Source organism: Chiloscyllium plagiosum, chromosome 23, assembly GCF_004010195.1.
Source record: "Chiloscyllium plagiosum isolate BGI_BamShark_2017 chromosome 23, ASM401019v2, whole genome shotgun sequence".
NCBI classification, from domain to species: Eukaryota; Metazoa; Chordata; class Chondrichthyes; order Orectolobiformes; family Hemiscylliidae; genus Chiloscyllium; species Chiloscyllium plagiosum.
This window is the reverse complement of record NC_057732.1, coordinates 5,650,044-5,676,016: the sequence shown is the minus strand read 5'-3', so window position 1 is coordinate 5,676,016 and position 25,973 is coordinate 5,650,044. Positions and strand designations below refer to the sequence as shown.

The window sequence follows — 25,973 nt, the reverse complement described above, 5'->3', positions numbered from 1 at the left end:
CTGAACCTCATTCAGCTGCTTTTTTTCCAAGCACTTTGCATTGACCACATTATGTTTCTCAGACTGTATCCCAAAATAAAACCAAACAGCAGTTGCATTTGAATGAATCAAAACAACCCGTTGCCACAGGCTCCCTGGGGAGGCAATTTACATTGCATCTGTGGAAACTGAACTTATCCCCAAATGTATTTTTATTTTTGAATGAATTCTCCAAACTTGCTTCCACAAGGCAAGGGGCATTGTTGCTCACTTACTTTAACACTCAGTGTATGTCTGAATGACACCCCCCCCCCCCTCACCACCACCACCACCACCACCACCGAGACTTCCAAGTAAGGACAATAGCCCAGTGAATCTTGAAACAATGGAGCCTTTTCTCCTCATGTGGCCCTCTTACCCTCCTCCCATCCTGCCTGTCTGAACTCTAACCTTCAAGATTTCATACCATCCCTGTGGCTTAAAAAGAGACTTTCAAAAGTTATTTCAAGAGAGTCTGCCTGGCTGAGAACGCAGCCTTGGAGACTGCAGGGCAGGGAGGAGTACCTTGGGAGTTAATGATCTGCTTGCATGGTGAGAGTTACAGCTAAAACGGTTTGCCCAGCAGTAAGAGAATAACGTCTGCTACTCTACTTAGGAGTCAGTTATGCAGAAAAATCTTCCAGTGATTGAAAGCATTGATTCTGAACTCTTGAATCAACATCCATTCACAATGCTAAGCACCCACACCTCATCCACAACTATCTCACCCAACGTGTGGGCTGTGTTTAGTTATTTGCCGGGGGTGGATATTAATTGGGAGGGATTTAGGACTCCTGGTCTGAGTGCTCCAGTGGCACAATGGTAAACCTGTGAGCCAGGAGGCCTGGATCCAAGTCCCACCTGCTCCAGCAGTGTGTAATAACATCCCTGAACTGCTTGATTAGAAAATACATAAGGTTCATAATCATACTAGATGAAACATAATGAGTGTGATTTGGTAGTGGGGAAAATAAAGATATTCAGTTGTATATGGGAGTGCACTTCTGGGTACAATGGAGAATAAAGGATTTTTATGTGAGGAGGGCTATTGTAGCACACTGGTAGCGTCACTATTTCTGAGCCAGGAGGTCCAAATCTAAGTCCCACCTGCTCTGGAGGTGTGCAGTAACATTGCTGAACGGGTTGATTAGAAAATACCGACATGACACTTACTGAAAGTGTGATCATTGGTCTGCGCTTGTAATGTGATTCTGTGAATGAACACTGGTCAGACTAAAGATCGATAGACTCCAGCACTATTCCTCACCATCTGACTCTCCAGACTAGAGCAGCGTAATCCCCTAGCTGCCAACACTCCAATTACCACTCATTAGCCCTATGAGAAAGGAGTGATTTTCTTCTAGAAATCCATCTGTGACCTTGTTAACCTCATCCCAACTTCGCGTGGTTCATCCTGCCTCATCCATATGATAGGATGTGCTCTTAAACATCATACTTAAGCAAATATCTTTGCAACAAGATCAATTCTGTTTCCACAGAAATTGCTGTAATGTTACTTTTAGATGTGAGCTTACTGTACTTTTTAAAAAAAAATACAGGAAATGGGGACTCCTAGATTGCATTCCAATGTTCCTTACTAAAAGGATCAAAATCCTACATGAAGTATCTTCCAGTTTGTTTTCAGCTTCATCAGAATAAACTCAATTCAGTTGAAGTTACACATAAAGTGACACAAATCTATCCACAAAGATATACACAGTGTACACAATTACACAACTATTTTTAGATTTAGAAGTTACTGCAGTATTGGTCATACTCTAGGCATGAACTTTATTAGAATTATGATATACCAATTTGCACAATTTTAAGCACAGGAGGTAGTTCGCTTGTTTCAATGACATGCACTTCTTTTAAAGCTTTTGTCAATTTAACTCTATCCTTTCATTAATATCATCAAATCATTGGGGGGGGGAGGGGGAACAAAAGAAAGAGTCCCCAATATCAACGTCAACAGTAGTGCTTCATTCCTTTAAATGTCATAAAACCTTGAATCAGCTAATAAGTTTTAAAAATTGGTATATCTAGCAAGCAATGTATTCAGTAACTCGTATATCATAATAATTTAAAGCTGCTCTAATAATTCCTGCAGTAATCTACAGCTACACTCGGAATACATTATAGCTACGGTTTTGGGATCAGTGTTAGATACAAGACTGGTATCTTCATGCCTCACAAAGGAAGTAGAATCAAGCACAGTCCTAAAGTGGTGCAGCAGAAGATCCTTGAGTGATGCCTACCTCCAGAGCAGGTTCAAGTCCCACCTGCTCTGGGTGTGTAATAACATCTCTAAATAGGATGCTAAGGAAAATACCCATAAGCACATTGTCCAAACTTATATATGTAGGTTTGCTCACTGAGCTGGAAGATTCATTTCCAGACGTTTTGTTACCTTACTATGTAACATCTTCAGTGGGCCTCATGCGAAGCACTGTTGAAAATACCTGCTTTCTATTTATCTGTTTGGGTTTCTTTGATTAAATTACTTAGATTAGATTACTTACAGCGTGGAAACAGGCTTTTCGGCCCAACAAGTCCACACTGACCCTCCGAAGAGCAACCCACCCAGACCCAATCCCCTACATTTACCCCTTCACCTAACACTATGGGTAATTTAGCATGGCCATTTCACCTGACCTGCACATTTTTGGACTGTGGGAGGAAACCGGAGCACCCGGAGGAAACCAACGCAGATACGGGGAGAATGTGCAAACTCCACACAGACAGTTGCCTGAAGTGGGAATTGAACCTGGGTCTCTGGCGCTGTGAGGCACTGTGCCACCTTGCTGCTTTGGGTTGGTGATGTCACTTCCTGTGGTGATGTTATTTCCTGTGGTGATGTCATTTCGTATTCCTTTTCTCAGGGGTGGTAGATGGGGTCTAACTCGATATGTTTGTTAATAGAGTTCTGGTTGAAGTTCTATCAACAAACACATCGAGTTAGACCCCATCTACCACCCCCTGAGAAAAGAAACAGGAAGTGACTTCACCACAGGAAATAACATCACCAATGCAAAGAAACCCAAACATGTAAATAGAAAAGCAGGAATTTTCAGCAGTGCTTCGCATGAGGCCCACTGAAGATGTTACCTAGTAGGGTGACGAAACGTCTGGAAATGAACCTTCCAGCTCAGCGAGCAAACCTACATCCAAAACCTCAACCTGAGCACAAATATTCTCAAAACTCACTGTCCAAACTTGCATTATGGGCCAGATAGCTTGTGAAACGAACCAGTAAAGTGGGGCCCTTTCTGTCCACTCAGAAAAAGGACGCCATTGCATTAGTTCAAAACTAAAAAGTTTCTCACTGTTCCGGTCAATATTAACCCTCAACCCACCAAACAGAGCTTGGTTATGCATCTCACTGTGGCTTGTGGAATCATGCTGCACACACATTGCTACTTACCCACAACAGAAAAGTAGCTGCACCTTGTAAAAGTACTTCACTGGTCTGGAGACACTTTGGGACACCTCGAGGAACAATATTAGTGCAGGACCCTTCTTTAAATAGAATGAAACAGCTCATCTGCCCACTGGGTCACCACAGGGTTTCCACAGTTCATACTCAAGAAGAATTGAAACAATTAAAAGCACTGAACAGGAGCAAAAGAAAAATGGCAAAACTTTCAAAGCTATTCACAGTCAGAAACTGGAATCTGATTTTGCATTTAACTCTATATAAAGCAAACTTGGATGGATTTAGAAGTTAGCTTCAACCACTGGCAGCCACATGGGACACATTTTTCATTGTGCTGCTGACTGTGGATCACCACTCCCAAATCAGACAGACAATACTTTCTATTATTTTCACTGGAGGTTAGAGTTACTGGCCCACCAAGTATTTCTTGTTCACCCTTAACTTCTTTTAAGAATGATGAGCTGCCTTTTTGAACCACTTCAGTGCTACTGGGGACTTGCAGGATTTTGACTCCACAGCAATGAAAGAACAGCGATATAGTTCAATTCAGGCTGGTGTGTGGGGCTTGGAGGGGAACTTGCAGTTGGTGATATTCCGACATATCTGCCATCAAGAAGGACAAGGGCAGTGAAAGTCACAGGTTTGTACCACTCCATAATAGTGAATATATCCTCAAGACATTGGTAATCAGATTGTCAAGTTACTCTTTTGATCTATTTCCCAGATGTGGATGATGTGAATTACATTTTATTAGAAGAATGATGACCTCATGCCAGAACCAAAGCTGAGCAAGTAGAGCTGGAGTTTGAGTCTACAATTACCTCCTTGATGTTGACAATCTGAGATTTCGAACAGATTGAGAAATGAGGTGCTACCACTACATCAGTGGAGAAGGGAGTGAACAGTGAGTTCTAAGGAAGGAAGGGTCACTCAACCGGAAACATTAACTCTGATTTCTCTCCACAAATGCTGCCAGACCTGCTGAGCTTTTCCAGAAAGTTCTGCTTTTGTTCCGATTTATAACATCCACAGTTTTTTTTGGTTTTTATTAGGGGAGTGAATGTTGTAATTCATGAACGGAATGCCCAAACAAGTGAGTTGTTTTGGCCTGAAAAGTGTTGAGCTGAGTGTTGCTGGAGCTGCACTCCATCCAGGTATTTGGAGAAAATTCCATTACACTGCTAACTTCTGCCAAGCAGATGATAAACAGGCTTTGAGGAGTCAGGAGGTGAGTTACTTCAGAATTTCCAGCCTCTGCTGTGCTCTTGCAGGCACAGCATTAATATGGCTAAAGAAGTTCAGTTTCTAGTCAATGGTAACTCTTTTCATTATAGTGTGACGTGTGTGTGGAATGCACTGCCAGCGGTGGTGGTAGAGTCAGATACATTCAGGACATTTAAGTGACTCTTGGATTGGCATATGGATGATAGTAAAATGAAGGATATGTAGGTTACTCTGATCTTAAGAGTCAGACAAAAGGTCAGCACAACATCAAGGGCCGAAGGATCTGTACTGTGCTGTACTATGTCAACATTCTGGAGGAGTTATATAGAACAATTCAGTGATAGTAATGCTATTAAATGTCGAGCGGTAATGGTTAGATTCTTTCTTGGAGGAGATGCCTGGGCACTGGAGTGGTACAAACAGTACTCAAGCCTGAATGCTATCCAGGTCTTGCTGCATATGGACACAGACTGCTTCAGTATTTGAGGCGTCATGAATTACTGTATATGACACGTAGCACTGCATAGTCACAACACACACCTCCATTTCTGTGACAGTCAACAGGGAACACAGACGGTGCTTGTTTGTTTGTTTCATGGCTTAATTAAAACTGCTCAAGTCAAGCAACTGGTGCCTGCAATGATATGAAATGTAACTGCTGCAGATTGACAATGAATGGGCTCTTATAGCCTCTTAAAAGGAAACAGAGAAAGCAACAACCATTCAAACATTAGCACCTCATTTCTCAATCTGTTCGAAATCTCAGATCGTCAACATCAAGGAGGTAATTGTAGACTCAAACTCCATCTCTACTTGCTCAGCTTTGGTTCTGGCATGAGGTCATCATTCTTCTAATAAAATGTAATTCACATCATCCACATCTGGGAAATAGATCAAAAGAGTAACTTGACAATCTTGAGTATCTTGAGGATATATTCACTATTATGAGCCTATTCCAATTGGCAGAGTGACAGTGTCCCTGCATCTGGACCAGAAGTCTCCAGCCTCTGTACTGAACTCCACAGCTTCAGAGCATGACCTCTGTACCTTTGATTTCTCTTGCATCTTGCAACAGCAAACCCCTCTCAGAAACACAGACACAGACACACACACACAGACACACACACACAGACACACACACACAGACACACAGACACACATGTCTTGTGGAGTGTCACCCTGACTGTTCTCTTATCAGAGTACATTCATTTGCTCCTTTTCATTTAGACCTCTATCACCCCTGTATCATCATTAGTAACCTTATCTTTTATTCTGGCCACCCTTACTATCTGTTCCACTTGCACCCTCTTCCCATCTCTGTTTACTGTCAGTAATCCCTTTCAATTCTGAAGGGGAGTCATATCAAACTCAAAACATTAAATGTTTTTCTCTCCACAGATGCTGCAAGTCCTGCAGGGTTTTTACAATACCGTACTTTGCTGTTCCTTTTTGGACTAGAGGTTCATGTTCAAGTCTCACCTCCAGGCATAATGACCATGGAGGTTTATCACAGTGAGTCTAAAACTAATGGATTTTAAATTTAGCTTGTGTTTATTTTTTTGAAAAGGCTGTGTCTCAGTATCTTGCTGAGTTATAAAATCATGTAGCATTGCAAAAGGTAATTCAGCCCAGAGTATTGTGCAGAGTGTGGTGCTGGAAAAGCACAGCATGTCAGGCAGCGTCAGAGGAGCAGCAGCAGAGGAGCAGCAGCAGAGTCGACGTTGAGCATAAGCCCTTCATCAACACTTCCTGATAAAGGGCGTATGCTTGAGATATTGATTCTCCTGCCCCTCGGATGCTGCCTGACCAGCAGTGCTTTCCCAGCATCACACTCTTCGATTCTGATCTCCAACATCTGCAGTCCTCACTTTTGCTAGAGTACTATATTGTGCACTCTATTTGAAAAAGGCATTATCTGGCACCACATGTCAGGAAACCTGGTCAAGTCGTTTCACTTGAGCACTGCTACAACACTCCTCTCCCCAAAAGGGATATAGTCCCAAATGAGTAATATTCCACCACAAGGGGTTAATTGCAGATCCTAAGCAGACTAATCCATGTGGCACCTACCCGTTGGTTGTGGTGTCACACTCACTTCATCAAAGGCAAAGCTCAATTTTAAGTCCCATTGCAATCATTTGAAAATCCAATATAGGCTGAGGGAGTACCACACTCCCATTTGGATTAGACATATAACCAAGGCCCTGTCTAAACCCCCAGTTGGAAGTGAAATATTTCATGACACTATTAGAAGTGTGGAAGAGTTTTTCCTGATTGTGCAACATCTCAAAAACAGATTATTTGCTATGTTCTCAATGCTGATTGTGGGAACTACTGGCTACAAATTGCTTGCTGTGTTTCCTTCATTCAAACAATTATGACATTGTATTGGCACACTTTCGTTCTCTGGAATGGAAGGTGCTATCCAAATATAAATGCAAGCCCTTTCCTAGCATGAGATGGAGAAGGATGCAGGTATGAATGTGTGTGTTCCATGAGCAAATTAGATATCTCAAGACAAAAAAAAAAATCAGGGAAAAGTCCGAAATGTGAGAAATCGTTGCGTAGTCTTCGAGAAAGTTATAGGCAGAATGCTATCTGACAAGGTTTCAAGTTAAACTAAAAGTCTGGGCATCTACATACACCTTAAAAAAGACGTTATGACAGATGAGGAGAAGAGGCTGATCAAGAACTCTGGGGATCAGCACCTGTTGTTTTTGAATCAACATCACAGGTATAACAGAAAAAGACATTACGGGGAAGTTGCAAACAGTGAAGACAGCAAACAAAAAAAAAAATAGGATTAAACACTAAAATCAGCGGTGCAATTAGGGAGATGAATAGACAAGTGACATGTGTAAACTGGTGTTGTGAAATAAATTAGCCATCAACCACATGTGGCTGACTGGGAATCTCTATATTATTTATGCCTGCAGTTAGTCACAATGAAATAATGGGAGACAGCAGTGTTGGCCCTGTGATCTCCCTTATTCACATGCAAACTTTAACCTTTTTGTGGGTTTGCTGCTAAAATCGTTGCAGCATTTGGCACAAGCACTTTTTGACTGTTGCAGTGTTTCACTTCCAGATCCAACAATGGAAGGTCACTACCATTATACAAATAATGCATGAAATACTCAATATACATACTCAAATGTATGTGTAAAGTGTTGTCTAAAATTTAGTATCTTCTGAAAAGGGGCAGGGCTTCAAAAGCTTGTGATTTTAAATAAACCTGTTGAATGATAACCTTGTGTTGTGTGACTTCTGACTGTGTCCATCCCATTTCAATACTGGCACCTCCACATTACCTTAAAAGTCATCTCGACCCAGATGGTTTATTGATATTTCTATTGCTCACACTAAAATCTGATGAGCTTTCCTCTAATGTCTATCTATTGGGCTTGATAGAATAATTTGGTTTAGCAGAGCTTGTCAAGATTTGGATGTAACATTTGGACACAGAGAGAAGACTGTTATTAACGGGGCAGTGAGCTCCTACCTCTGCCATGCAGCACCAGAGCCAAATGAGCAATGAATGGGATGCTCCAGTATATTGTCATACATTTACTGAACAGTAACATTTCAGCTCCTGAAAAACTCAAAAACTACTTCAGATGCACCTCATTAAAAAAAGGAAGAAATAAAATTTTGGTGCAGATTCCAGCATTTGCAGTAAACAAGAAATGCTGGAGATCACAGTGGGTCAGGCAGCATGCATAGGAAAGAAAGCAATCTAATGTTTTGAGTCTAGACGATTCTTCATCAGAGCCTTTATCAGAAGAGTCATCTAGATTCAAAATGTCAGCTTGTTTTCTCTCCATGGATGCTGCCTGACCTGCTGAACCACTCATCTCCAGCACGTCTTGTTTTCACAGTAAAAAGGAAGATTTGTTGGCCTGCCGCTGAATAATATTCACCAGTACAATCCAACTTACTTGAATGTCATAATATTTTATAGTGTCAATAATTTCCACTTTAATGAATACACGTTCTGACATTCAAAATTTCAAATCTTGCTACCCTTAAGTTAATTGCACCTACGTGACGCGGTTTCCATTTGGATGAATTGACAGTAGAATATCATGTGGGATACTTAATCTGCCAAATCTTGGTTCCATTGCCTTTTTTATGTCAGTTCAATGTAAAAAGTCAAGTACGTGGCTTAATATGGTGTGTAGGCTTTTTGGTTAAAGCTAGAAGCCTGGTGGTAAAGCATTGAAAAACTGAACATGGAAAAATAACATTTCAGGGCTGAACCTGAAAGGCTGCCTAGGATAACAGCTTGTGGTCAGCTTGATCACACACGTTGACTGTAGTACATTCTCTAGTTTTATTTGTATATTGCTGAGCATGTGCTGTGGCTTTGGCAACATAACACTGGCGTATGATGGATACAAATCAAATCTTCCTCCAGGGCTCAGCAGGCCTACTAACTGATGGACCGAAGCTTTAATACATCCTGGGAGGTCTATGGTTCAATTTTCAATTACCGTGGGTGTACAAACGCCAGAATTGGCATCGGCTAAAGGAACTAAAGAAAAACAAGGAAAATGTGGAGAAAAACTGACATTAAAACAAAATGCTGGAGATACTTTGGGTCCGACAGCATTGGTGTTAAGGAACAAAATATATATATAAATCATCCGAATGTTCCCAGCCTATTGCCAGCGGGATGCAAAATGGGAGGAATGGAACAAAGCAAATAAAGACAATGGAAAAGGAACCGACTGGATTCTCTTTGCTCCTTTTCCAAGAATATTCCTGTATCCCACACCAAGCCCTGCCCTCTTCCAATTAAACTGGCATCCTCAATCACCATCCTCTCCCTTGAGAGATGCCCCCAGCACTGTCATACTCGGCCATGCTACTGATTGGGTATGCACATATCTGGTGTGACTGGGAGGAGCAAACTGGGCAATACCAAAGTAGCAGATTCTGGCCTTCCTGGCTCCCAGCACCCATGGGAATGGGCTCATTGTTACTGTGTGTTGAAAGGCACCAAAGCCTTTCAAAACATTCAGCCACATTTTTGTAGCTCCAAGCCAGGGAAGCTATGCTATTCGAATTGCTACTGTTAATCTTTAAACTGTCTTGCTATGCTCAAAACCATCTCAGTCACCTCCTTTACCTGCATTATGTGCCAAGAATCTTTGTACAGTTTCAATTCTGGCCTCTAGTGCTCCTCCACCCCCTTCTTTTATACCTTCCCAAACCAGTGGCCATACACTCAACCATCTAGACCTTAAAAACATTCTCCTCCCAGACATCTCCACTCCTCCTCCTTCGCCCAGTTTTTTGGCCTTCACTCATCCTGACACTACTTTGTCAATTTTAGCCAGAATACATATCTCAGAACAGACAAAGGGGCAATTATAATCGCGAGTCTCTGTTCAGACATCTGTTGTCCTCAGTCAACATGATTAGACTTGATTGTGATGCTGCCACTGCACTTGACTGGTTGTCAACACCCACCATCAAAACTGACATTAGTAATGTCTGGTTGAGCACACCCAGCAAGCAGTCAACGTTTTCAAATCAGTCTCCTTTGGCTGAAAATATCAGCAATTCCAGTCTCTTCAACCCACTCTCCTCCCCCACATACACGAACGGGTACATTGTTCTATGATTCTGGTTCTCAGTTTCTACTTTCCGCCCCCACTCCTACCTCTGCTTTGTAAAATCAAACTGCTTCAATACAAGAAAAGGAAAAGAAAAGAGAGCGAGAGCAATTAAGATGGTGATGCTAAAGAAAAAACCCATGGAATGGAAGAACACAAACATAGAAGGAAAGTAAACTTCAGCAGGGAAGCGCAGTGCGAAAATGATCCGACATAAAGTCTACTAGAAGTGATGAGGAAATAATCAAGGCACAGAAACACAAAATGCAAGTCAGCAAATATTCCTCTATCTGATGAGAGGTTAAAATATATATTCAAAATTGCAAACAAAATAAATTCCTGCACCAGCCCAACAATGTTGCACTGCAAGGATTAAATATTCCCAGAGCACTGAGCTCTTGCACAGGAGTCAAATATAGAAAGAAATAAGGACTAGCATTCATTCAGGGACTCTTGTGGCCTCTGGACTTCCCAAAGCGTTTTGCCATCCATTAAATATTTTAACACAGTTACTGTTGAAATGTGGCAGCCAGTTCTTTTCCTCTCAGGCCTTCATCCTCCAGGCAGATTGTTCTTTTTAAAAAAAAATGGTTTCTTTGCATCTGACATCAATCTGTTTCACATTTTCCGTTTAGTTAGTTATCAACTTCTATATATATCCAATAATTCATAAATGTCAACTGGGGTCAAAGTTACTGCATACTCCAGTTGTCTCAAAACGTTAGACACGAAGACCTTCCTGAAGAAAGGCTTATGCCCGAAATGTCGATTCTCCTGCTCCTTGGATGCTGCCTGACCTGCTGCGCTTTTCCAGCAACACATTTTCAGCTCTGATCTCCAGCATCTGCAGCCCTCACTTTCTCCTCAAAACGTTAGACAGTCTGGGTGCACGTCCAATAATGTAATGCAGTTAAGAGACGAGGTAGGCAGGCAGGAAGAGACACAACATCTACGTTGGGCACAATTCTGACAGTTTGTACTGTAACATACATTTGGATGTTGCAATGTGTTGCACTTTCAAGTGCAGGAAGTAGTGGTTTCTTGTTGTTACTAGTTCCCCTCTCCCTGGAAAGTCCTGTCCCCCATTAGCTGCTGCTAATGCAAGCCCTTTAACTACTACAGCATGCCTTAGGATTCCTAATGAAGACCTCACGCTCGAAACGTTGACTCTCCCGCTCCTCAGATGCTGCCTGACCAGCTGTGCCTTTCCTGCACCACACTCTTCGACATTAAAAAGTGATAGAGGACCAGCCAACAAGACAGATTCAGGAAACAGGAAGGTGGTGCGGCACAGCAGCGCTCTCTTAAATGGAAGGCAGCCTGGACAGACACCTTCAGCAGGGAGATGGTCAAGTGATGAGAGGACCCACCAGCATTACCAGAGAGCCATCACAATCCATTTGATGGCTGACCCTCATCTACACCCATTCTGCCCACTGAAAGAATATCGTGCTTCAAAACCTACATACATGTTGCTGAAAACCTTGGGTGTTCTAGGACTCGAGGAGATTGTAAAGTCAAGTCTCATGGTCAGTACACCTTCAAGAGACATGGCCATGACAGAATTACTGTGTAATGACATGTGATCTCAGTATAAAGGTCTCATTCTCCACCCTACTTTGGATCACTTAAATGTCAGGCTTCACTAAATGAATGGTCCTTTAGAAAACTAACAACTGAGTTTTATCCCAACCATCTATGTGCCTGAGGAATGTAATACTTCTATATATAGTAGTTTCAACATGCATATAAAGCAGCATAATAAGCGTCTGCTAAATTCCTCAATATCCACACCCAGTTGTGTTGACAGATAAGAAACATTGCCACATCATGTAAAGTACACTGCTGGAAGTGCCAATCTCATTTTATCTCCAGCTCCTACTTCTACCTTTAATGTGGCCTGTCTCCATATTGTTTCTGTTCTTGCCCTTCTCCATTTTATCCTCTTTCTGTGCACTTTGATTTTAATTGGTCTACCAAGAGCAGTCAAATCTACACCACCCCAGGCCCCAAGCTCTGAAATTCACTCGCCTCCCTCTCAAATCTCTTCAGAAGAACAAACCCTACTTCTTTGACTAAGCTCTCAGATAGGTATCAAATTCTGACAGTGCTGCTATGATACCCCTTAGTATGTTGCTCTATAGAAATGCAAATAATTCCTGACACACAGTTTATCATATTGACAGAGTGGAGTTGGTCAAGCAACAATATGGGTCTTCCAAAGGAACAAAGTGGAAACATATGGAGGTAGGGTTTGTGAAGACAAAGTTGTTGGGGGGGGGGGTGTACATGGATACATGGATAAGCAATAATTGTCTTACCAGCACGTCTTAAAGCCTCCAGTTTTATAAATGAAATTATGCAAACTGACTCTATATACCCACAGCTAAAATTTCCTTGGTGCTTCATCATTTTTTTTCCCCAACCAATCTTAACTATTAACTGGACATCCTTTCAACATAAATCACGGCAATTGTAAATGACTCAGAGCTGCACTGAACAGAGTTTCCAACAGGAAAGGGACTGCCTCAATGTTGAAGCCCACATGAAAATGGTAGGTGGTCAACAGGACCCTGCTATGATGAAGGGCTTCCGCCCGAAACGTCAATTTCCCTGCTTCTCAGATGCTGCCTGACCGGCTATGCTCTTCCAGCGCCACACTCTCGACCCTTCTATATCATTGTTTCAATCTCATCCCGAGTCAGTTTATTACTGCTGCAATTACAGGATCATACTACAAACCCAGGATTAAAATTACACTAAACCTTTCAAATGAAAAGTTACAAATATACTGCTGGGCTGGATCAATAAACCTTCAGAACAAAATTAACAAGTGTATCAGCCTGAACAGAAAACGTATTTCTTGCTAATCGCAACAATGCAAGTAGGAAATGTACACCAACTTGATAGATACTATAAAATCAGTGGGGACCTTATATCAATATTTAAACATGCGCTTTCATGCCTAATGTTATAAATAGAATGGCTGGAAACATATTAGGCACCACGTTACTGTCTTTGGAGTTTAAACAGTTGAGAATTAAGCCTTCAACATTTTTCTTTTTTGCACAGAATATTGATTGGATCTTGACTGGACTGAAAATTACATCATCCAAGAGGCCATTCACTCATGATCTGCCTACTCTCCTGACTATGTTCCATCATTCAGAGGTCGGAAAGGGAATTCCATTTCTCCCCAAACCCCCACCTTTAATCCTTCCCCCCCCAACACCAAACTGGCCTTGGGATTTTAATCTTGTTTCTTCAGCTATCCTGCAACCTAAAAAACGAAGAGATCTCTTGACACAGTAGATATTATAACCATCATTGGCAGGTCAGATGGACCAGCTGTTCTCTATTCAAGGTACACTGTTGTCAAGCACACACGTTGGTCACTGTTGTGGAAAAAATCCTAAAAGACAGAAGTTGCATTTAAATTATTGTACCTGATTAGGTATGCCCTTATCCCAAACTCCTAAGCAGGATCATGGAGCTATGTCAATTTTTCCTCACAGTAATGCAGAGCGCACACAATCAAGAAAGTAAAGAGCATACATATAAAGCAGTATATTTCTGGTCCTGCTTCAAGAGGACCAGCATTAACATAGCTTGTTCCAACGACCTGTGTCCTCCATCACTCGAAAACCATTGAGGTATTTCTAAAGCATAAGAACTTTGGTATTATAGGAAACACAACAGACAGTTTGCATGCTGCAAGATCCCATAAACCCACAATGTGAGAATGGCCAAATAATTGATAATGGTTGAAGCATAAAGATTGACCAAGGCACCAGAAAGAACGCCCTGGTACTTTTGAATACAGCATGATACCTTTTATGTCTACTCAAGAAAGGAAACAGGTCTCAGCCAATTCAGAGCACTATCAGGTATTAGCTTGGGTTTGTAATTATATCCCTGTGGTGAAGGTCCCTGAATGTCTCAAATAATTATGACATTGTTAAAAATCACACAACACCAGGTTATAGTCCAACAGGTTTAATTGGAAGCACACTAGCTTTCGAAGCGACGCTCCTTCATCAGGTGGTTCATCAGGTCCACAACTACCTGATGAAGGAATGGCGCTCCGAAAGCTAGTGTGCTTCCAATTAAACCTGTTGGACTATAACAGTCCAACACCGGCATCTCCAAATCATGACATTAGCTTTTTCACAAAATCTATGATCTGAGCCAACTGCTAGTGTCTGGTTTAAAACAAACAAACATGGTTACAAAGAACCTGTCTGTACAAATAGATGTTCTAAGCAAATTACAACAGAGATGCCCAGATGTGTAAAAACATTTAGCTGGGAATTGAGAAATTTCTCTGATGACTCATTGTTGGAATTTAAATTGGGACTCGACTGAAAAAAGACCACAAGATGGAGAAGAGCAGTCTCTGGAATGTCAATGCTTTCTATGAAACAGGGCTTAATTTTTGTCAAGATCATCAGGTAACAGCAAGCAACTTAGCCTGTGAACGAAGAACAAATGATTATTAAAAAAAAAAAAGGGCAAGCTGCCTAGACAAAGGGAGCTTCGATTTCAAGCAATTCGGGAAGATAAGCTACGAAAAGAGCAAGAGGCACAGCTCAAAAGTAGTGGTCTGTTGGAAAGCAAGTGGGCAACTAAAAAGGAACAACAAGCCTGTAATCTTCCCCTCTCTTACAAAACCAACTGTCTTGTTGAAATCTTCCTGTTTAAAGTAGTACCAACTATCCAACTACAGAAGCCATCACAGCGGTTTGATCTGACCTCCAGCATTAACCCCTTTGCTCCAGCAAGGAACTCCAGCAATGTGGCACGACAGTGTGCAGCAGAGTTTTACCCAGACCCCCTCTGATTGGCATGCTTCTTGTCTCATTTGCATTTGATATCAACAAAAATGATCTGTTTATTACCTGGGTGAAAGAGATAGGAGTTATCTTCGTTAACAGCTTGCAACAAACTAACTTTAATCTTTTTTTCTGGCTGGTCTACTTGAATAACACAAATTTAATTTAAATAAAAAGGAGGTTAAATGAGTTCACTGACCACATGGTGGGCATGCAGGCTGGTTGTGACACTGCAGAGCTTTTGGTCTCCTTCTATAAAAGAAGAATTCAAATGCTTCAACAGTTCAGACAAGGTTCACTTGACTGATACCTTGGATTGTGGTGGGGAGAAGGAAATTACCCTTGTTGGTGGTGAGGAGGGGGGCAGTGAGCTTACGTTGAAAAGATGTACAGGCTTGTATCTATTGGAGTTTCACACACCATGAGGTGATCTTACTCAACATTCGGAAAAAGGTCTTGCCAGAAAGGAAAGGGGAGACTACAACTAAGTGACAATGGAATACACTGTCATTTTTAAAGAGGAGGCACTTTTCTCTTCAACCATCAACTGTCTTTGGAATGCTCTTCCCCAATTAGCACTGGAGGCAGAAAGTCACCGAATAACTTCAAAGCAGAGTTACACAGGTTCTGGACGACAAGGGAGTTAGTGGTTAATGGGCTGTCAATAAGTAGGCAGGAGTTGTGGCTGCAATTAGATCGTTTATAATCTTATCAAACCATGGCGCTGAACCGAGGGGCTGAATGACCAATTCCTGACTTAAACATTGAAGTGAACCTTCTGATCATTAGTTGAAGTGCTAGTCACTGACCCTTGGCTGACAACTGCTGAATGATGACACTAAATCAATTTGAGATGGTGTCAGTTCCCACTAACTATGATAACAAAGAGATTTGAGTCATATGATCCCAGATACAGATATGGGGAGTGGCAACTATGTTTTTATAGCAAATTAATGCTAGATCATCATCTTCCCACCTACACCAGTATATTATTTCATTTTACATCAGCAGAAAGCAAGTAGCTGGTGAGTAATATCACTATAGATTGTAAAAACAGGGGAAAAACAAACCATTTTTGACATTCGCTGGTTTAATAAAATGGAACATATTCATCAGAAAGAATACAGCCAACAATTTAAATTCATTAAGCCTTTGATATTGGCTGCCCTTTTATCATTATGTGCATATAATTTGCAAAAGTTAACATTGTTCTTTGCTAATGATGAATAGCAAACAGAGAGGAGCAGAGAGACGGCGTTGAAACCATTGATTTCTCCCTGACCATCAGGGCGGTTCACAGTGAGATAAGATATGCAACAGAGTCTGGCTCAAATCCATTATATCCAGCTAGTACTTCGCTAGTCAGAATACAATCTGGCTGCTGAACCCATTCCCAGGAGTTTGGGATTATAAATTCCATGTTCAATCCATTGTACTATCAATACAAATTAATCCCTTCCACATTAATAAAGCACCAATGAAACAAAAATATCCTACATGATCCGTGATACTTATGAAGTGTCAGCTGTGGTTCAGTGGGTAACACTCTCACTTCGGAGTCAGAGGGCCATGGGCTCACATCCCAGTTTCTGAAGACTTCAACACAAAGCCCAGGCCCATACTCCAGCGCAGTACTGAGGGAGGGTTGTACCGTCAGCTCTTGGAAGATTTAAAAACCAAAAAGGTACTCCTGCAGTTTCAGGCAAGCACAACAAATCCTATTTCAAAAGAGCAGAGGAGTTCTCCCCAGTTGTCCAATACTAGAGGTTAAATGTTGGTTGAACAGAGTCCAGGCAAACATTTACTAATAAGAGTTTATTCCAGATCTCACACAACCAGTAACTCCCCATCGCCTACTTGTTCCCTTTATGTATACTGTTATGGACCAGGCCAGACCCCCTCAAAAGATTTTAAGAAGGTAGCCTAGACCCTAACGTTTTCTTATTTGTAGAGATGAAGTGAGTGTTCCAGGTGCGATGCAACTGGTCAAACCACTTGGCTTTAAGCAAAAACAGAATTTAAACACTACAGTTGAAACACTAACAAAAGAAAACAAAATTTTGAATAACTTGACCAACCTGGTACAGTAACTATTACTAACTGTTCCGATACAGTGACATCCCACAAACACACCCCTTGGCAAAAAGGTAAATTCAAACATAGATTCTTACAGGCAGGAGGGAACAAAGAGAGGTTTCAGAAGAAAGGCAGATAAATTCTTTACTGAAGTTTGCAAATCCCCTGGACACCCATCTTGAGATTGCTACAGCTTTAAAAAAAAAGCACACACAACACCAGGTTATAGTCCAACAGGTTTATTTGGAAGGACAAGCTTTCGGAGCACTGCTCTTTCATCAGGTAGCTATGCATTGCATCAGTTGTATGACACTTTGATCTTTTACTAAAAATTCTGTGTCCTATGCCCCACTGACTACCTGAAATAAGAGCAGCACTCCAAAAACTGCGTTTCCAAATAAACCTTTTGGACTATAATCTGGTGTTGTGTGATTTTTAACTTTGTCCACCCCAGTCCAACACCGGTACCTCCACATCCTAAATAAAACTAGAAAAAACCTGAACTGGGAGATCTGGCCACTCCCCTACCATTGTTAAACTACACGCTTCAACATCTCTGCCTTTATGACCTTTCCAAAAACAAAACCAAGGACAAAATACACCTTTTAAAATGACAGCATAGTCACAATACACCCAGATTAGAGTGGTGCTGGAAAAGCACAGCAGGTCAGGCAGCATCTGAGCAGGAAAGTAGACGTTTCGGGCAAAAGCCCTTCATCAGGGCTTTTGCCAAAACATTGATTTTCCTGCTCCTTGGATGTTGCCAGCACCACTCTAAATCTAGACTCAGATTTCCAGCATCTGCAGTCCTCACTTTTGCCTCAATATACCCAATCAAGTTCTCACCCGATTTCTAATTAACTTCCTGAGAGATGTCATGTCACACATCAGGAGCAGGTGGGACTTGAACTCAGGCATCCAGGATTAGGGATACTATCCTACACCTAAAGAGTCAATTCTCACCCGACTCCTCCTTTGTTAATGCAAGTGTCAACTGAACCCTTGTTCTATTTGGTCTCAGACCTTCATAAAGACCTTGAGAAAATAATACTCATTTTTTTGAAAAGGGATAAAACTTATGTACACAATTTTGATAAAACAAAAAATGTAAAGTAACAATATATTACGTTCCTACTTTTTTGGTGTTCATTAGAGTTTCAAAATGTCTATTTCCCCAGTATTTTTAATCGTTTATGAAGAAATGGACAAGCTCAGAGAAACTATTAGATAGCAGACTGCAACTACACACCCACTTCAATTTCTCCATTCTCTGTTTTAGAGCTTTACTGTTGATCCATAGTCTGGCTTTTCCCCCCACAAGTCAATGACCTACTTAATAACATTAATTCAATGGATACTGATCTATAGAAATGAAAGCAATAAGTCCAGCTATTTTATATTAAAAAAGGGGTTTGTAGTGGGTCATCCCTAAATCTGAAACTTAAATTCCTTCACTTTATTCCTTTACTTCTCAGTCTTGGTAGCATTGTAGCCAGTCTATTCCACACACTGTAGAAATACATCCTTTGTCTAATACTGCACAATTTAAAGATTCCACCAACATATTCATCATGAAATAGAACTTCTTGTGATCAGTATAGTGTTGTCTCCATACCTTCCAGTGTTTCCTGCTGCGATAAAACTGCATTATACCCATTTGAAACAGTCAATGGTATTTGAATCACATGTGAAGCATGGGTTGACTACAACCTGGGCATTTCAGACTCCCAATCTGTAAACCCCAAATTCCCTTAGCATCGCCAAAATTGTCAAAAAGTATTTTTTCCAACTCTGCTAATTAAAATTATTCTGTATGGTCACCTGTATCTCAATAGTGTCATCAGCCCATTGACAATGTTTTCTGCCCTTTGGCCAATTCCCCATCACTTGAAGTGCTGCTGGAGGGAAAGCTTTCCAATGATTTTTTTTTAAAAAAGTGATTCTGATATTTGCGTATTTTATGAATTTAACTCCTGTCAAAACTAGAAACAGGATACTTTGCCATAGCCTATTAGCTGTGCCAGTATCAAATGGCAAATTTGCAGACAGAAATTCTGTGGTCTCACAAACAATCTACTGAATTCCATTGTCTCTGCTATAGATCTACACACTTTCTGAATTTGTCAGAATATGACCAAGCAGTTAGTAAAATTTTGTCCAAATCTTCATCCACTTTTGAATCACATCTCTTGAATTCTTCAAAAAAAAAGCTTATCCTGTTTTTGTATGGTAGCAAAAGTGTCTTATCACCTCTTTGTTGATAATATAATGTAGGTCCACATGCTTACAACATTCTGCCATTCTCATTTAGAAAATAGGAGTGGGCAATCATACCACAATATCTTAAGATTTTGATTCAATTAATGAGGTTTGGGGCAGCACGGTGGCTCAGTGGTTAGCACTGCTGCCTCACAGCACCAGGGACCCAGGTTCGATTCCAGCCTTGGAGTTTGCACATTCTCCCACTGTCTGCATGGGTTTCCTCTGGGTGCTCCGGTTTCCTCCCACAGTCCAAAGATGTGCAGGTCAGGTGAATTGGCCATGCTAAATTGCCCAGTGTTAGGTGCATTAGTCAGAGGGAGGTGGGTCTGGGTGGGTTACTCTTTGGAGGGTCGGTGTGGACTGGTTGGGCCAAAGGGCCTGTTTCCACACTGTAGGGAACCTAATCTTACTCCCAAATCACCTTTTGTTAGAATTAGCTTTGTTCTTAAACCCGAGTTACAAAATAAAATGTTAACCAACCTCTGCCGTTTCATGCCAGAGTTATATGTCAGAATCCAAGCCTATGTTATAATTGGAAAACTGGTATTTTAGGACAGGGAAGCTACATTTAAAAAAAGTAATTTATGAAAGTTAAAATATCGTTTATGATAAATGAACATTCCTTTGCAGCGCAAAAAAGAATCACAGGAAATGCTATCCAAACACAGCTAACAAGAAAAGTTGAAGATTATTTCGATCAAAGTTGCCAAACACAGTAAGCCTGAGGATTGGGAGCATTTTGGAATTCAGCAAAAGGATTAAGAAACCAATGCAGGGAAAAATAGAACAAGAGCAAACTAGCAAAAAACTATATGTCACAGACATATAAGAGAGACGTAATAAGATGAACAAGGACAAATGTGGGGCCATTACAGGCAGAGATAGGGATAATAAGGAAAAATATGTCACAGACTGAAGTTCACCCACAATCTAATTGGATAGAAGAGCAAACTCAAGGGGACTGAATGGGCTGGTCCAGCTTCTAATCCCTATGTTGCAGGAAATTAACACACAGATGTACTATAAAATCACTGAAGCATCTGACCTCAATTCACTCCCTCACATTACTAGGCTTGGAAGAGACCCAACCCTGATATCACAATCTGAATACAATCACTATTTAACAGCAATGCTAGGGCACACAAAGTAAAAAACCCTGATCATATGTAGGAGTGTGTCCAATAAGAATGGTACAGTAATAATTCAGAAGCCTGGACCAATGTGAAGTCATCACAAGTTCAAAGCACACCATGAAGCCAAAGGCACCTGCATTTTATTCCAGATTTTAGTGAACCAAACATTTAATAATGATGAAACTAAACACTACATGGTGGATCATAGGGAGGACACCCACAAATCCCACATTTAGGCGCAGCCCTTTGAGAAGTTCAGAAGGCTCCTCTACAACCCTGTCTCTGCTTTCAAACACACGTTTGGTCAAAAAAAACAATAAAAGGAGGGGAAAATATTGTCTCTTTAGTTTGTTTGGACCTTACAATAGCCTAATCTTATACTGTAAAAAGTATTGAAAAATGTTGGGGTTTAGCGCTGGAAAATCTCATTAATCTTCTTTTTATAGTGCTGCTTCTGAACGCACATGTGATACAGTCTGTCATGTTAGCAATGCAATAAAAAACATGACTTCTGGATGTCAATGGCTTTTGTGGCTTCAGCTGGGGAAAACAGGTGAATTGGAAAAGTTCATCAATTTTGCTTCGAATTTCCACCCCGCCCTCACTTTCAGCCGGTCTATCTCTGACTCCTCCCTTCCTCAACATCTGTTTCCATTACTGGGGATAGACTGACAACTAAAATCCACTTATAAGCCCACCAACTTCCACAGCTATCTGGACTATATATCCTTGCACCTGTAAAGATTCCATCCCATTCTCCCATCTCCTACATCTCGGCGACATTTGTTTCAATGAGGCCAACTTTGACAAGGGAGCCTCTGAAATGTCTTCTTCCTCAATTAGGGATTCCCCAGCACTGTTGTTGACAGGGCCCTCAGGTCCAACCATCTCCCCCACCTCCGCCCTCACCTCCTCCCTCACCTCCTCTCTTCCGTCCTGCAATAGTGATAGGGTTCCCCTTGTCCTTACCTACATCCCACCAGCATCCAAATCCAGAAGATCATCAGCTGCCATTTCCAGTGAGATGCCACCACCTGACACCTACTCCCATCCACTCCCTTGTCTGCCTTCCACAGGGATTGTTCCCTCTGGGTCACCCTGGTCCATTCTTCCTTCACGCTCAACATCCCTCCCACAGCACATTCCCCTGCAACCACTGAAGGTATAACATCTGCCCACTACCTCCTCCGTCCTCAGTATCCAAGGGCCTAAACATCCCTTCCAGGTGGAGCAGCACTTTACCTGCTCACAATCTAATCTACTGCATTCACTGCTACAATGTGGTCTCCCCTAAAACGGGGTAACGAAGTATAGACTGCGTGACAGCTTTGCAACACCTGTATGTTCTGCCTACAAAAAGACTGAGCTTTCAGTTGCGGGACTAGATTGGGTTGGGATATCTGGTCGGCATGGACAGGTTGGACCAAAGGGTCTGTTTCCATGCTGTACATCTCTATGACTCTAGCCCTGTTCCCTGACCAACATCTCTGTCTCAGGTTTGCTGCAGTGTTCCAGTGAAGCTCAGCTCAAGCTGGAAGAACACTTCATTTTCCATTTGTGGACCCTGCAGCCCTCTGGGTTCAACATAGAGTTCAATAATTTCAGGGCCTGAACTCCATGTCCTAGTATCTTACCATTCATACCAAGCCTTGTTATCACAGTCTGCCATTACACACTAGCTATTGTTAGCCACTAACACACAGTCTCCATTAACAGCTATTCACCCTCCCAGCCAGATTGTTACTGACTCCTTAGGTTGTCCATCTGTTCTCTCTCTCTAGGCTCTATCACTTACCTATCACTTACTCGTTTCCCCCTCCCCCCGACCCCATCTCCTGCAATATAAACTGACATTTTCCTAGGTACCATCAGTTCAGAGAAAGGGTCACCAGATCCAAAATGTTAACTTTGATTTCTCTTCAGATGCTGCCATACCTGCTGCGTTTTTCCAGCAACTTCTGTTCTTGTTATTAGTGGGACTGCACCTTACTGTGTACAAATCTGATCCCCTTACTTGAGGAGGGATGCAGTTGCATTGGAGACTGTTCAGAGAAAGTTCTCTGGATTGATTCCAGAGGTGAGGAGTTTGTCTTATGAAGAGAGATTGAGCAGTTTAGGCCTAGCTCTCTGGAATTTAGAAAAATGAAAGGAGACCTTAATTGAGGTTCAGAAGATGCTAAAAGGGGATTGACATAAGTAGACATGGAAAGGATGCTTCCTCCTGTGGGGAAATCTCAAACAAGGAGTCATAGTTTTAGGATAAGGGGTGGCAGATTCAACACAGATATGAAGAGAAATTACTTCTCTCAAAGGGTCATGAATCTGTGAAATTCACTCCCCAGAGTGCAATGGGTGCTGGGGCAGAGTAAATTTAAGGAGATATATTTTTAATTAGAAATGAATTGAAGTGTTAAGGAGAGCAGGCAGGAAAGTGAGGTTGAGGCTGAGAGGAGATCAACTGATTGTATTAAATAGCAGAGCAGACTAGAGGGACTGAATTGCCTACTCCTCCTGTTAGTTTTTATGTCCCTGTACCTCTAATCAAAATTCTATCGACCTCTGCTTTAAAAAATATTTAAAGATTCTGCATATTCCACCCTTTGGGGAAGAGGGTTCTAAAGATTCACAACCCTCAGAACTGCCTTAAATGGGCAATCCTTATTTTTAAACTACGACCCTAGTTTCTTCTTGTGAAAGAATCTAAAACATCTTTTCGACATCCACCTGGTCAAGTGTCCTCCAGATCTTTTGTTTCAATTTACTAAAGTCTGACTTTTCTAAACTCCAGAGGATACAGGCCTAGCCTGTCTAGCCTTTCTTCATAAAACAACCCATTCATTCCAGACATTAGTCCATTCAACTTTCTCTGAATTGTTTCCGAGACATCAACATCCTTCAATAAGTAGTGTCCAGTGCAGTATACGGTATTTCAGATGTAGTCTCAACAATGCCCCTGTACAACTAAAACATAACCTCCAACTCTTGCAGTGAATTCCCCTTGCAATAAATAACATTCTGGAGATTTCCTGATTACCTGCTGAACCTACATACTAACCTCCTGTTATTCACGCACGAGGACTCTCAGATCTTTCTGTAACTCAGAGCTCTGCAACCTCTCACCATTTAAATAATGTTTGACCTTCTTCTTTCAGCGAAAGAGAACACTTTCCCACAACGTGGTCCATTGCCAGATCTTAACCCAACTGCTGCATGTCCTCTTCACAACTCACTTTCCTATCTTTGTGTTATCAGTAAAATTAGCCACCGTAAGTCCAGTCCCTTCATCCATACCGTTTCTATAAACTGTAATGAACAGAGGCTCTAGCATCAAACCCTGCAGCACACCACTGGTGATATCCTGCAAGTATGAAGCTTGGACATGACTTCAGGCTCACAGTGATGTAGTTGATGAAACTAACCAAGTGTACCACACCACTATAAACACTGTGAGCGTACCTATACTACAGAGACTGCAGGGGCTATAGGAATGAAAACCTGCTTCCACCTGAGTAAGGGAAATTAGGAATGAGCAATAAAGGCTGATCTCACCAACAACTCACACAAGCCAATGTGTTGTGATTCCTAATCTATTGTGAATCCTAAATCAATCCCATATCTTTGAGGGTGCACTAGTCTGGATATTCAAAGGCAATCCAAGTGAAAGTGTCACTAAGCATATGGTATCTACTGAAGACTCTCTGCTAACCCCTGCCCTCCCGAGCCTGATACAAAATGGGCTTTCAAGCCCCACCTTTCTGAACAATGACTTCTTCCATCTCTCCACCTATGTCAAGAATTCCCATTCAACTGGATTCCATCTGTACACCAAAATAGGTCAGACCACGTACACCAAATCTTTGCATTAAAAATGTGCAAAATTCTCCAAGCAGTCTGAATATTTCATAGAATCCCTGCAGTACAGAAGAGGCTATTCAGCCCATCGGATCTGCACAGTCCATCCAAAAAGAGTATCCCACCCAGACCCAGCCCTCCACACTATCCCTGTAACCTCACATTTCCCAAGGCTAATTTCTGTAGCCTGCATATCCTTGCATACTACAGGGCAACTTTAGCAGGGCCAATCTACCCAACCTGCACAGTGTCGCACTGTAGGAGGAAACCCACGCAGACTCAGGGAGAACATACAAACTGACATAGACAATCGCCTGAGATTGGAATCAAACTGGGTCCCTGGCACTGCGAGGCAGCAGTGCTAACTAGTGTGTCACCTTGTGAACAGATTTTTGCTGAGCTTACCCCTTCCCCATTTGCCCCCATTTCCAAACCTCCTTCATCCAACTCACTCCAGTAACATTACAATCGATTTCAGTCGTGGTCATTTTGCCTTTCTACACAAACAAACAGTCACAGAAGGCTGGATCACATCTCAATACAACAGTTACTCAAACTGAGAAGCCTGGGTTCATTCTCAGCAAGGGTGCGGTTGATAAACCAAAATAGAAACAAGCTAAGGCATAACAGATAAGGACTGGAGTCATTTGGAATTAGAGATTTCTTACTGCAGTAAAAAAAAAGGGACACGCCAGAGCAATGGTCTTTGTTATGAAGGGTCCTTTTGCCTCTGCGCTGTCCGTATCCCTCTATTCCTTGCCTATTCATGTATCAAAGTTGAAACTTTATTGCTGGAACAGCACAGCAGGTCAGGCAGCATCCAGGGAACAGGAGATTCGACGTTTCGGGCACAGGCCCTTCTTCAGGAATTCCTGACCTGCTGTGCTGTTCCAGCAATAAAGTTTCAACTTTGATCTCCAGCATCTGCAGACCTCACTTTCTCCTGCAATAAGGTTAAAGCAACCATTTAGCTGCTATGATTACAGACAAAAACCTGCAGATGCTGGAATCCAAGGTAGACAAGCAGGAGGGCTGGAAGCAAACAGCAAACCAGGCAGCATCAGGAGAAGTCAACGTTTCGGGTATAACCGAAGAAGGGCTATACCTGAAATGTTGACTTCTCCACCTCCTGATGCTGCCTGGCTTCCTCTATTCTTCCAGTCTCCTGCTTGTCTAACTCAGTTGCTATGAAGTGTCAGAACAAACCAGACCCGAAAGGATTTGAGCAAAATAAAGGAGAGGCGATGAATGGGGCAAATAATGGGCTTAACATCAGCCTGCAATTATAGGAACAGGAATAAGTCATTCATCCTCTTGAACCTGTTCTATCATTCATTGAGGTAATTGGCAACATTGCATTGATCAGAGACCTTGGGAGCTCCCTGGCAGTATGTGCATTGCAGTCAGTTTGCCATGAAACTGGAGAGAGATTTTCCAATTGCAGGACACCCCAAAAGTAGAGATTACAAATTAAACACTACTACATCCAAGTAAAACCTTCCACTGCAGAAACTCACCA

At 41.8% G+C, this 25,973-nt stretch overlaps 1 protein-coding gene across 5 annotated transcripts in view; it reads right to left on the bottom strand.

Moving 5' to 3' along the window:
• LOC122561572 (GTPase KRas) overlaps window positions 1-25,973 on the bottom strand; it is a 61,238-nt gene that overhangs the window by 22,388 nt on the left and 12,877 nt on the right. Inside the window, exon 1 of one of the 5 annotated variants that reach the window (XM_043713384.1) lies at window positions 2,711-2,720. The exons of the other annotated variants lie outside the window; for them this stretch is intronic. The gene's annotated coding sequence lies outside the window, so the exon portion shown is untranslated. Of the gene's footprint in view, window positions 1-2,710; window positions 2,721-25,973 lie in introns of those variants that run through there. 5 annotated transcript variants of the gene reach the window in all.